Source organism: Humulus lupulus, chromosome 2 (genome assembly GCF_963169125.1).
Source record: "Humulus lupulus chromosome 2, drHumLupu1.1, whole genome shotgun sequence".
Taxonomy (NCBI): domain Eukaryota; kingdom Viridiplantae; phylum Streptophyta; class Magnoliopsida; order Rosales; family Cannabaceae; genus Humulus; species Humulus lupulus.
This window is the reverse complement of record NC_084794.1, coordinates 108351479-108363322: the sequence shown is the minus strand read 5'-3', so window position 1 is coordinate 108363322 and position 11844 is coordinate 108351479.

Sequence of the window (11844 nt, the reverse complement as noted above, 5' to 3'; positions counted from 1 at the left end):
TTAAGTGATTGAATGATTATAACATGAACACTAATCATCAACACTAACAATATAAACAAAATTAAAAGTTAGGGTTTAGAGAAATACAACATTTGAATTGAGCAATTGAATCTTTAAACTTAGGGAACATCTAAAGGCTTATACACGAGGAGTATCACTTTCAAAAATCTCTATTCCAAGCCTTCCCATTTTTTCTTGAAGCTTCACGAAGATAGAATGAGATTTGGGGTTGAACAAGCCTTTGAAACTCGCACAACTCAAGAAATTCTTAGTGATTTTCTTGGAGAAAAATTATGATCTTTGAGAGCTACAGAGAGAGTTGTAAAGTATGATCAAGATTTTACAACTCTAATAACCCTTATTTATAGTGTAGGCACCGTCATTAAGTCTGACCAATAGGATTAGAGATTTGAACACTTCATTTGGAGCTAAAACCATGTAAACTTATGGACACGTCAAGCAAGGCGATGCATTTTCTGTCTGACAATGCGTCGCCTTCTTGCAGGTGATACATCACCTGTAGTGTCTCATCACGTATTTCGCACTTTAGGCAATGCATTGCCTACAAAGAGGCGATGCAACACCATATAAGCAAGCTAACTTCTACAAAGTGACCTTCAACACCTCTAAATGCTCCCAAAATTTTTGGGTATACTTAGATACCTCATTGTATCACTTTACATCCATAAAAGAAAATCATAGACGCCTACTATAAAATCTCACATTTTCACTTCAACTTAAGTGAAATTGAAACGTCCCAAAATTCCTAATAAGGCTTAGTGCCTTGATTAGGGGGCCTAGGAGGGAAATATTGGAATATTATGAGAATATTATGTGAATTAATTATATATTGATGTGATTATGTGAATTACATGAGTCATATTATTATATAGCTGATTATGCATGTGTTAGGTGTATTAAATGTGCGAAACAGGCTCGATTTTATTTAAAGGGGCATATTTGTAATTTTGACATGTGAGGGTCTAATTGTAATTCTATGATATTATGTGATTGAGACCACAGTATTATGTGGATATATTTGGAATATTCGATAGGATTCGGTCCTTTCAAGCAGGAAAGCAGTTTAATCACAGTGGGAAATCTATACCCGGCTCGGGGTGAGCCAAGGGGTTTTTCGGTAATTCGGTGAGTTACTGGGACTCACTAGAGTATGAGTCATATTTTGGGAGAAGCGATATTACAGGTTTAGCAGGATTTACTAGGAATTGTAAGTATTATGTGTGACGAGAGTGTAATTAACGATTTTTCCCTCGAGGGGCGTTGAGAGGAGAGACTTGCCTTGAGGGAATTTTGGTCTTTAGAGCATTAGATATATTTGAGTTGGCTGAGTGGACTAACTCAGAAGCTGCATCTAACTCTCACTCTCTCTTTCTCTCGTATATTGTAACGCCCTAGATGTCCAAGACTATTACAGTGTGTATTTTAAATAGTGTTAGACTCTCTAAACATGTATCTTGGTCATAAACATGTAATAAACGTGATTACCGGTTTAGGATTAAAAAAAATTCACTAAAACATTTACTTCCATACATTAGATCCCAAACTGACATTTAAAAATGTTAATTACAATTGAAAAGTTACAACCAGCCGACCTAAGCGGCAAAATAGGGTTTAACCCTAGTTCCTCTGAGAAACCCTGGTTGTAGCGGTCGAGCAGCCGCATATTTACACATCATCACCGAAGCTCTCCAGATCATCGTAGCACATATCACCCTATCGTGACCTACCACCCCCATAAGGTCGAGGATGGAGCTAACCATGCCCATCCATTGCTCAGCTCTGAATGGATCTAGGTCTCCCTCAAAAACTGGAGGGTAATGTTTCTAAAATCTCTCATATAGTAATTCCCACCTGTTCTCAACCCTAGGCTGAGCCAAAATTGGTGCCACTCCTAGCATAACAAAGGAAGAGGTGTTCTCTGAAAGAACCTGTTGTTTCAGCCATCTGATCTCTTCTTCCTGCCTCTGCAATCTTGCTTGCATGTCTATAAACACCCTGCCAATTCTGAGGGGCAGGCATAGGGCTCTAGCCCTGGCTATAATTTCCAGCCTCAACATAAACTTCGGCGGGTCCCATTGACTGCCTTGGATACATAACTTCTGAGTTCATTTGCAGTCAATGACTTGACTTATTAGGCATGATGATCACATCCAGATGCCTTCCCACGAGAAAACCAAACAACACCACATTCACATATAACAAGTTCATATAACAACACTAATAAGCGTTTCCCTTGCACTCACAAGCAATATCAGTACTAATAAATAGGTCTTTATCAATCATTCAATAGTGAAGGGCCAAGCCCTATCAGAATATCTCATGCTTCCTAATAAGGTAGGCAGATAAGACATTTATATCCTATTTAAGTAGTTAAACACATAGCCACATAAATAGTTACCAAACCCTGAGTCGAGCTTGTCTTTATTGGCGAGTGTACATGCCCAGCCTGTCTTCATGAACCCTTAACCTTGACACGCTCTGATACCAAGTTGTAACGCCATGGATGTCCAAGACCGTTACACTGTGTATTTTAAATAGTGCTAGACTCTCTAAACGGGTCTCTTGGTCATAAACGTGTACTAAACGTGATTACCGATTTAGGGTTAAAATTTTTGGTCAAAAGGAATAACCATTTCACTAAAATGTTTACTTCCATAAATGGGATCCAAAACTAACATTTAAAAAGGTTAATTATAATTGAAAAGTTACAACCAGCCGACCTAGCGGCAAAATAGGGTTTGACCTTAGTTCCTCTGAGAAACCATGACTGTGGCGGTCGAACAGCTGCATATATACACATCACCACCGAAGCTCTCCAACTCGTGGATGGACCAACTTCCTTTTCCCCTTATCTACACCACATAGCACTCGTGAGCCAAGGCACAACAAGAAAAATTAAGCATGATCATAAGCAGTTAATAACATATCATAGCATCATGATAAGCATGCCTAGCAGTAATAACTCTACCCATGCATGCATTCTATGCAGGTAAGTGACTACCATGTCATATTGGGGCCCGATGCCCTAGATGAATGATTGATAAGTCATATCGGGGCTTAGCGCCCTAGGATATGAGACTAATGAGTCACCCTGGGGCCCTTTGCCCTGTCCTCTGTATAACCAGCCTTGGAGTTGGTCCAGCGTACCCGACGCTTTAATATTCCACGACCAATGGGTCGGTCAAGCGTGTGTCACGCTCTTGATTAGGCCTAACCATTTCAACTAGCGCTCAGCGCGCTATTGACTCCCTTGACTTATGAGTCAATGCTTTTCAATCAGATAATGCAAATAAGCATAAATCATTTAATCAATTATCCAGATACAGAGCATTCAAGCATGCTTAATCAACAATCACAGGCATAGTCATAATCATGCTCATTCTCAGGGGCCCGAGCCCTATTCATATCCCTATTTAACAACCAGGCCAAGCCCTAATCACATAAATCACATATTGGGTGTAGTTTTCTTACCTCTGGTCCAAGCAAAAGTTAGTTAACCATGACCCCCGAGCACGATCCTGTCCCGAGCCCTGCAGTACTCTAGTCACAACCATAATGAGAGATATCCATCAATATCGAGTAAAAAAAAAATTCGGACCTCGAATTCTACTAAATTGGGTTGTAGAATCCTTCCCGAGCCCTTAGGTTTGAGTTCTCGCTACCCAAAACCTACTTTGGCCAAAAACATCTATTTAGGTCATGGTGCCTCACAATTAGAGTCGCGACTCTCCACAAATCAGAAAGCCCAATCCTCATTTTCTCTTGACACAGGCCGCGGTGCAGCTCCACAAGCGCTGCGACGCGATAGCGGTTCAAAGAACCGCCCAGGCTCCTGGGTTCATGAGGGCCGAAGTGTGACCTCGCGAACCCAATTTTTCAAATGTTTCCTCTGAGCCAATTCCTCCAAAACTCACCCCAAACATTACCAGAATCATAATTCAATCCCAAAACATCATTAGTACATCCCAGGCAACAAAACCCAACTTACAAATGGATCAAAAACTCACCAAAACCATAAATTCCAATCAAAGCTTAAGAAACTTAAGGAAAACAAAACTTGAAAACTTAAAAGCTTAAATTACCTCAGATTAAGTCATTTTCTTGCTAATTCCCTAGGTTATCAATCTTCTAATCGCTATGACTCTAACCTCGCTATGACGCTAACAAGCGGAAATGAGAGAACGGGAAAGAGAATGAGAGAGATTTATATGTTTTTCCTGAGTTAATAAACTTAGCCTTAACCTTATATTCAAATGGTCTCAAATGACCAAAATACCCCCACTCAACTCGCTTCTCTCTCAACACCCCATAAGGGCAAAAATGTCATTTTCACACTTTATTCCCGCTCTATATCCAAATCTCCCCAAATAATTCCGCCAAACACGGAATATTGTTATTTCTCCCAAAATATGACTCACGCTACGATGAGTCCCAGTGACTCTGTAGATCACCCATAATACCCCTTGGCCTGCCTCGAGCCGGGTATTACTCCCCGTTGCGACTAAACCACTAACTTGCTCGCCAAGATTGTCTCATGCCGAATAACCCAAATATATCCACATAATAATGTGGTCTCACACATATATCACACATACGCACATATATTCCCAATATACCCGTAATGGGCCAAATTAAGAAAATTTCCCTTCTAATAAGAAACGGGCCCACCTGCATATTTAATACACCTCAACATACATAACTAGTCGTATTTTAATACAACTCACGTAATCATATAATGATACACATATATATCACATAGACACATATATCACAAATAATTTTCCATCCTAGCCCCCTAATGAAGGCCCTAAGCCTTATTAGGTAATTTGGGACGTTACATTTAATCTCTCTCTCTCTCTCTAGTGTTACACATTGAAGGAAATTTAGAGTTCTCGATTCTAAAATCTTGGAAGAAGGTTAGCGAGGGATTTGAGGAGACTCTAAGCAGAGTTGGGAAGCTTGTGAGCTTGGTAATCATCAAGGAAAACATTTTTAACTGAGGTAAATTCATGTCCTTGAGTTTAGTTATTACTTTTTTTTTTTGAATTTTTATTGAATTTTGATATGTCTAAGATGATTAGCGATTATGAAAATCACTGCTGGAAATACACCAGGAAACTCACACACCTACCTAGTCTCATCCGGTCCAACTGAAATGACCCTAGAGGTATCCACTATGTTCACTAGGAATCCTATGCAACCTTCTTGCATTAGGTCTCTGGCTTTCATTGCAGAGATCATAGGCACTCGGGGTCCACTCACCATCCCCACAAACACAAAGGGTTCCTCTCCTTTAGGCTCGAAAGTCACCATCCTACGCTTGCAGTCTATCGTCGTTCCATAATTTCCCAGCCAATCCATCCCCATAATCATATCAAAATCATCCATCATCAGCTCAATCAAATCCACCGACAACTCCTTACTGTCTATCTCCATTGGTAATGCTCTAACCCATCTCCTAGAGACTACCAATTCCCTAGTTGGCAACAAAGTCCTAAATCCCTAACATACAGATCACAAGGTCTACACAAACGATATATCAACCTAGCAGATACAAACAAATGAGTATCTCCTAAATCAATCAATGCAGTAAACGAAGAACCAACACTAGAAATCTTACCTGTCATGACCGAGGGACTAGCCTCAGCCTCAGTCTTGGTCAAGGTGAACACTTTGGCTGGAATGAGGCTGTCACTCCTCTTTGGTTCCTATTTTCTAGCTTGTGGAAAATCTTTCCTAAAGTGGCTGACACTCCCACAGATGAAACATGCTCTGACTCTGCACTCCCACAGATGTCGTCGCCTGCATCATGGACACTCTGGGAAGCATCTCTTGTTCTCTCCCCCACCCTGACGACCACCAAAGGCACCCCGTGCCCTCCTATCTGGACCAGGAGGAGCAAAAGAATCTGAGGCCTTTATCTTTTGCTCACTGGGGCCACTACCTCGGCTAGAACCATTGAAGGGAGGCAGCATCCTCCGAGCATCTTGCGTTGAGGTGCCTTCCTTCCATATCTGATCTTCAAGACCCTTAGTTGTAATGGGATTTTTCCACTACCTGAGTATAAATGGTAGTCCATGGATCCAATGTTATCTTGACATCCTGGGCTATCATCACATTCAACCCCCGTACAAATCGATTTCTCCTTGCCATGTCATTAGGCACAAAATCTAGTGTGAACTTAACCAACCAGTCAAGATTCAAGGCATACTCTACGACGGTCATTCTATTCGGGGTCAAATTGATGAATTCATCCACCATTGCAGCTCGAACTGCAACATTGTAGTACTTCTCATTAAAAAATCCCTGAACTCGTCCCAAGTCATAGTGGTCACATCTCTCCTCTGAGACACAACTTCCCACCTGATGCGGAATTCATCTCTCAACATATAACTGGCACAAGCCACCCTCCTGTTCCCTTCCACCCTCATGAAATCCAGGATAGAAGAAGTCATGTTCATCCACTACTCTACCCGCAGTGGGTCTGGACCACTCTCAAAGGTGGGAGGGTGTTGCTTTCTGAACCTCTCATACAAAGGCTCCCACCTATTCTCCATCACAGGTTGGGCTAGTACTGGTGTCACGACCTGGGGAACCTGTAATCCAACATCCCGAGGAGGGGCCTGTTGTCTCAACTCTCAAAGTTCATCTTCAGTTTTCTGAAGTCTAGCAAGCATTTCTGCAAACATCTGCTGCCAGTTCTGGGGGCAGGTGGAGGGTCCTGATCCTGGTCGTTATCGTCGGCCATATTGCCGCGGAATATAAGTGATCACTGAGGCATAACTTCAATATGCATGCAGTCAATGACGACGCACATCAGGCACTATAACAACATCAAAGAAAATCACCTCCTAGTTCAACCAATCAAACACAAATATCAAAGCAACATAATGCACACATAGCATAATCATATAGCAGTCATGCCCTAGCATTATATACACTCATCATGCTCTATTTATATTAATCAAGCATACAGGGCAATTCAGAAAAGCAATTAAACATATATTTTATTTAATACTAACCAACCCTGAATCGAGCTTGTTTGTGGTAGCGAGTATGCATGTTCGGTCAATCTCCAGGAACCATAAACCTTCTCATGCTTTGATATGCCATTACCATGTAATTTTAAAATATGCCATTAACTCTCTAATCGAGGTTTTCGATCAAAAAGTGTGATTAAATTAAAGTAAGGACTCATATAATGAAACTTTAGTATAAAAGTTTGGACATTCATTTCAATCATGAAAGGGTTACATTAGGATCCAAAAATATTGTTTAAAACATATTTACAACTCAAAAGTTAATTTATAGTCAACCTAGGCGACAAAATCAAACATTTATAACACGTTTCTCAAAACTACACCAGCTGTGGCGGCCAGGTAGGCCAGACATGTACGCTCCGCTCCATGCCCTCCAACTCATGGTTGGTCAGCCTTTCGTTTGTCCTTACCTCGACCATAGAGCACCCGTGAGCCAAGGCCCAGCAAGAAAACTCCACAAACATAGCATATAATAATTAATTTCAGTAAATGCATAACTTAAACATAAATAACAAAAAATTCACATAGCGGCCTAAACCGATCAAGGTGCGTTACCAGGCACCAGGTTCACAGTCTTCACCAAACGGGTGAGTACAACACCCTAGTTGGCCATGCCATGGCAGCCTGCATTCAACATGCTTATTGTCATTTCCGGCCCTTTCCAATTATGGTCTTTGCCGATCCCGACCTTTGCCGATCAGTCATAAACACACAAACACGACATAACAATTACAAACATTCATACATAACACAAAACACAGATAATTGGGTCATGCCCTGCTCTACATGCACAAATAGTTTTCTTACCTGAGTCCCGAGTTAACAGTATATTGCGATCCCGAGCACGATCCCCTATCCGGAGCCTTAGCGATAAAACCTAGTCACAACATAATAATAAATATCCATCACAATCTAAACCGATTAGAAGATTTCATAATAATATACTAGCCTCTGGGGCCTCGAATTCGACTAAATTGGGTAGTAGGATCCTTCCCGAGTCCTTAAATTTGAGTTCCCGAGCCCGAAACCCCTAATTGGCCACTATTTTCTATTTGAGTCGCAACCTTCCTTTGGGCGCCGCGACCCTCTACAAGTCAGAGAGCTCAAGACTCTCACTTGGGGTACTTGGGCTGTGGAGCGCCCTAACCTGCGTCGCAACACTTGGGTGATTTCAGAGAACCTCCTAGGCCTTATGGGTTCATGCGGGCTGCAACGCCCAAGAACAGCGCCGCGACGCGACCCCACGAACCCAGAAATTTCATCATTTTCCCTGCATTTTTCTCGAGCCATTTCCACTTAAATAATCCTAATCAATACCTAAACACACTATTACATCTATAATTCATATCAATGCAATATAATCAGTATAATTACCCTAAAAACTTCTCCATATTTACCAAAATCCAAAATCTACCTAAGGTTTAAACTTCAAGGAAAACTCTTAGACTACAGCAGAAAACCACAAAGAAGTCAAGACTTACACCTTACCTTAGTGATGATTTCGACCCTGAGCTAACTCCCCAACACTTTAAGCATCAAATCCTCAATTCCTTAGCCAATTCTTCAAGAGTTCCACAAAGTTTCCAAGCACACCAAAGGAGAGTGAGTGAGCTGAGTAGAGAGAGAGAGAAACGTGTGAGAGAGAGTGAGGGGCTACGAGACTAAATTTCTTCTGATTAGTTCTAGACTCTAAGGCCATAAGTTTATGTCTATCCCTTGGAACTACAAGACACATCTCAAATATATCTCCACAATATTGTAGTCTCAATCATAGCACACACATAAACATATGTATATACACCCCCAACGGGTCAAAAATTACAAATATGCCCTTTTTAACAAGAACGGGCCCACATGCATATTTGATTCACCTAATCATGCATATATATATAATCACATTATAATATAACTCAAGTAATTAAGCACTGATGCACATATATCGCAATTAATCACGTAATAATACAATTAAATCAATTATTGGCCTCCCGGCATGCTAATCAAGGTACTAAGCCTTGTTAGTAAATTTGGGGCGTTACAACTAACGCCTCCTTACAAAAATTTTGTCCTCGAAATTTACCTTAATAGTTTGGGATACCGACCCCGCATATCAGACTGAAGCTCCCAAGTTGCTTCATGTACCTTGCTATTTCTCCACAACACTTTCACCAAGGAAATGGTCTTGTTACACAAGACTTTATCCTTTCGGTCTAGGATCTGTACCGATTTCTCCTCATAAGACAAATCTTGGTCCAATTCCAGATTTTCATAACTTAACACATGTGTAGGATCTGATACGTACTTCTGGAGCATAGACACATGAAGTACGTTGTGAACCCCCGATAAAGTTGGAGGCATATCTAATTTGTATGCCACCTCTCCAACTCGTTCCAGGATCTCAAAGGAGCCAACAAACCTAGGACTTTACTTTCCTTTCACTCCTCTCAAAGGAGAAACTCTGAGAAACACATGATCATCGACTTGAAACTCTACACTCCTACATTTCAATTTTGAGTAACTCTTCTGTCTACTCTGGGAGGCGAGCATCCAAGCTCTAATCTTCTCAATTACCTCGTTAGTCCTCTGAATGACCTCATGACCTAAGTACTTTCTCTCACACGTCTCATCCCAATGAATGGGCGATCTGCATTTCCTCCCATACAACATTTCATACGGAGCCACTCTGATAGTTGCTTGGTAACTGTTATTTTAATAAAACTCAATAAAAGAGAGATATTTACTCAAAGATCCCCCAAAATCCAGCACACAGGCCCGTAACATATCCTCTAGTATTTGGATCGCCCTCTCAGACTGTCCACCCGTTTAAGGATGATAGGCGGTACTGAACCTCAATTGCGTGCCCATAGCCTTCTACAGGCTTTCACAGAACTTAGAGGTGAAAGTGGGGTCCCTGTGGGACACTATTGATCTTAGAGCCCCATGGAGATGCACGATCTTCTTCACATACAACTCAACATACTACTCCATCGTATAAGTTGTTCTAACATGCAAAAAGTGGGCTGATTTGGTGTACCTATCCACAATCACCCAAACATAATCATGTTTCCCCACTGTCCTTGGCAACCCAACCATAAAGTCTATGGTGATGTCGTCCCACTTCCACTCTGGTATCCCAAAAGGCTGCAACAACCCTGCAGGCCTTTGATGTTCAGCCTTCACCTACTGACAGGTTAAGCACTTGGCCACATAATCCACCACGTCCTTCTTCATTCATGGAAACCAATACAGAGTCTTTAGGTCTTGGTACATCTTCGTTGTACCCGGATGTAGAGAATAGGGAGTGATATGAGACTCATCCAAAATCTCTCGTCTAATATCAGCATCCACCATAATGTAAATCTGATTTTTATACCTCAAAAAATCTACCTCTAATATAGAGAAATCTCTAGACAGTCCAACTAATACATTCTCCCTGCGTTTCCTCAATTGAGAATCCTCCTTTTGCGCTTCCTTGATTCTCTCAAGGAGTTTTGACTGAAGAGAAATGTTGTCTAGCTGGCCAACTACCAGTTCAATTCCTGCTCTCATCATTTTTTCAACAAGCTTTCCTAATATCTGTCTCGAACTAAACAACTGCCGTGGGTGCTTTCGACTCAATACGCCAACCACCACGTTGGCCTTTCTTGGTTGGTATAAAATCTCACGATCATAGTCCTTTACCAACTCTAAGCAACTTTTTTGGCGCATATTCAAATCCTTTTGAGTGAAGAAATACCTCAAACTCTTATGGTAAGTGTATATTTCACATTTCTCTCCATACAGGTAATGCCTCCATACCTTCAGTGCGAATACCAATGCTTCCAGCTCCAGATCACGAGTGGGGTACCTCTGTTCATACTCCTTCAACTGTCTAGATGCGTAGGCTATCACCTTTCCAGCTTACATTAATACACAACCTAAACCCTGCCTCGAAGCATCGCAATAGACCACAAACTTTTCCTTGTCTGATGGAAGACTCAATACCAGAGCGGTGATCAGTCACCACTTCAACTCCTTGAAACTATTCTCACATCTATTTGTCCACACATACTTGGTCTTCTTACATGTCAGCTCAGTCTACGGTGTGGTTATTCTGGATAATCCCTCAACGACACGCCAATAGTACCGTGCTAACCCCAAGAAGCTTCTAACCTTTGGTACAGTACTCGGTCTTGGTCAATCTCTCACTGCCTCTATCTTAGTCGGGTCCACCAGAATCCCCTCCTTACTCATGATATGGCCCAAAAATGTTACTTGGGGTAACCAAAATTCACATTTACTGAACTTAGCATAAGTCAAGGATTCATCTGTGTTATGTGATGAAAAGCTTGGCTTAATAGTCTAGGAAATACCTGTTATAAAAGGACTCGACTTATCAGTCGAAGGATAAAAGACTTGACTTATCAGTCGAAGGTTAAAAGACTCAATTTATCAATCGAAGGTTAAAAGAATCGACTTATCAGTCGAAGGATAAATGACTCGACTTATCAGTCGAAGGTTAAAAGACTCGACTTATCAGTCAAAGGTTAAAAGACTTGACTTATCAGTAAAAAGTTAAAAGATTCGACTTATGAGTCGTGGGCGGTGATAGCATGCTAGGCACCAGTCGATGTGGTTGAACTAACCATAAAATGAGATGTTTGCTTGAATGGCCCTAAGGCCATCTGAAATGTTAAGCGCTAGACCCGCTAGGCCAAATCTAAAGTTGGTTATATGAAAAATTCGGCAATAAGCCCTAGTGTGACTTTTTAGACACTTATTTGGATTGGCAGCATGCATGAGTAGG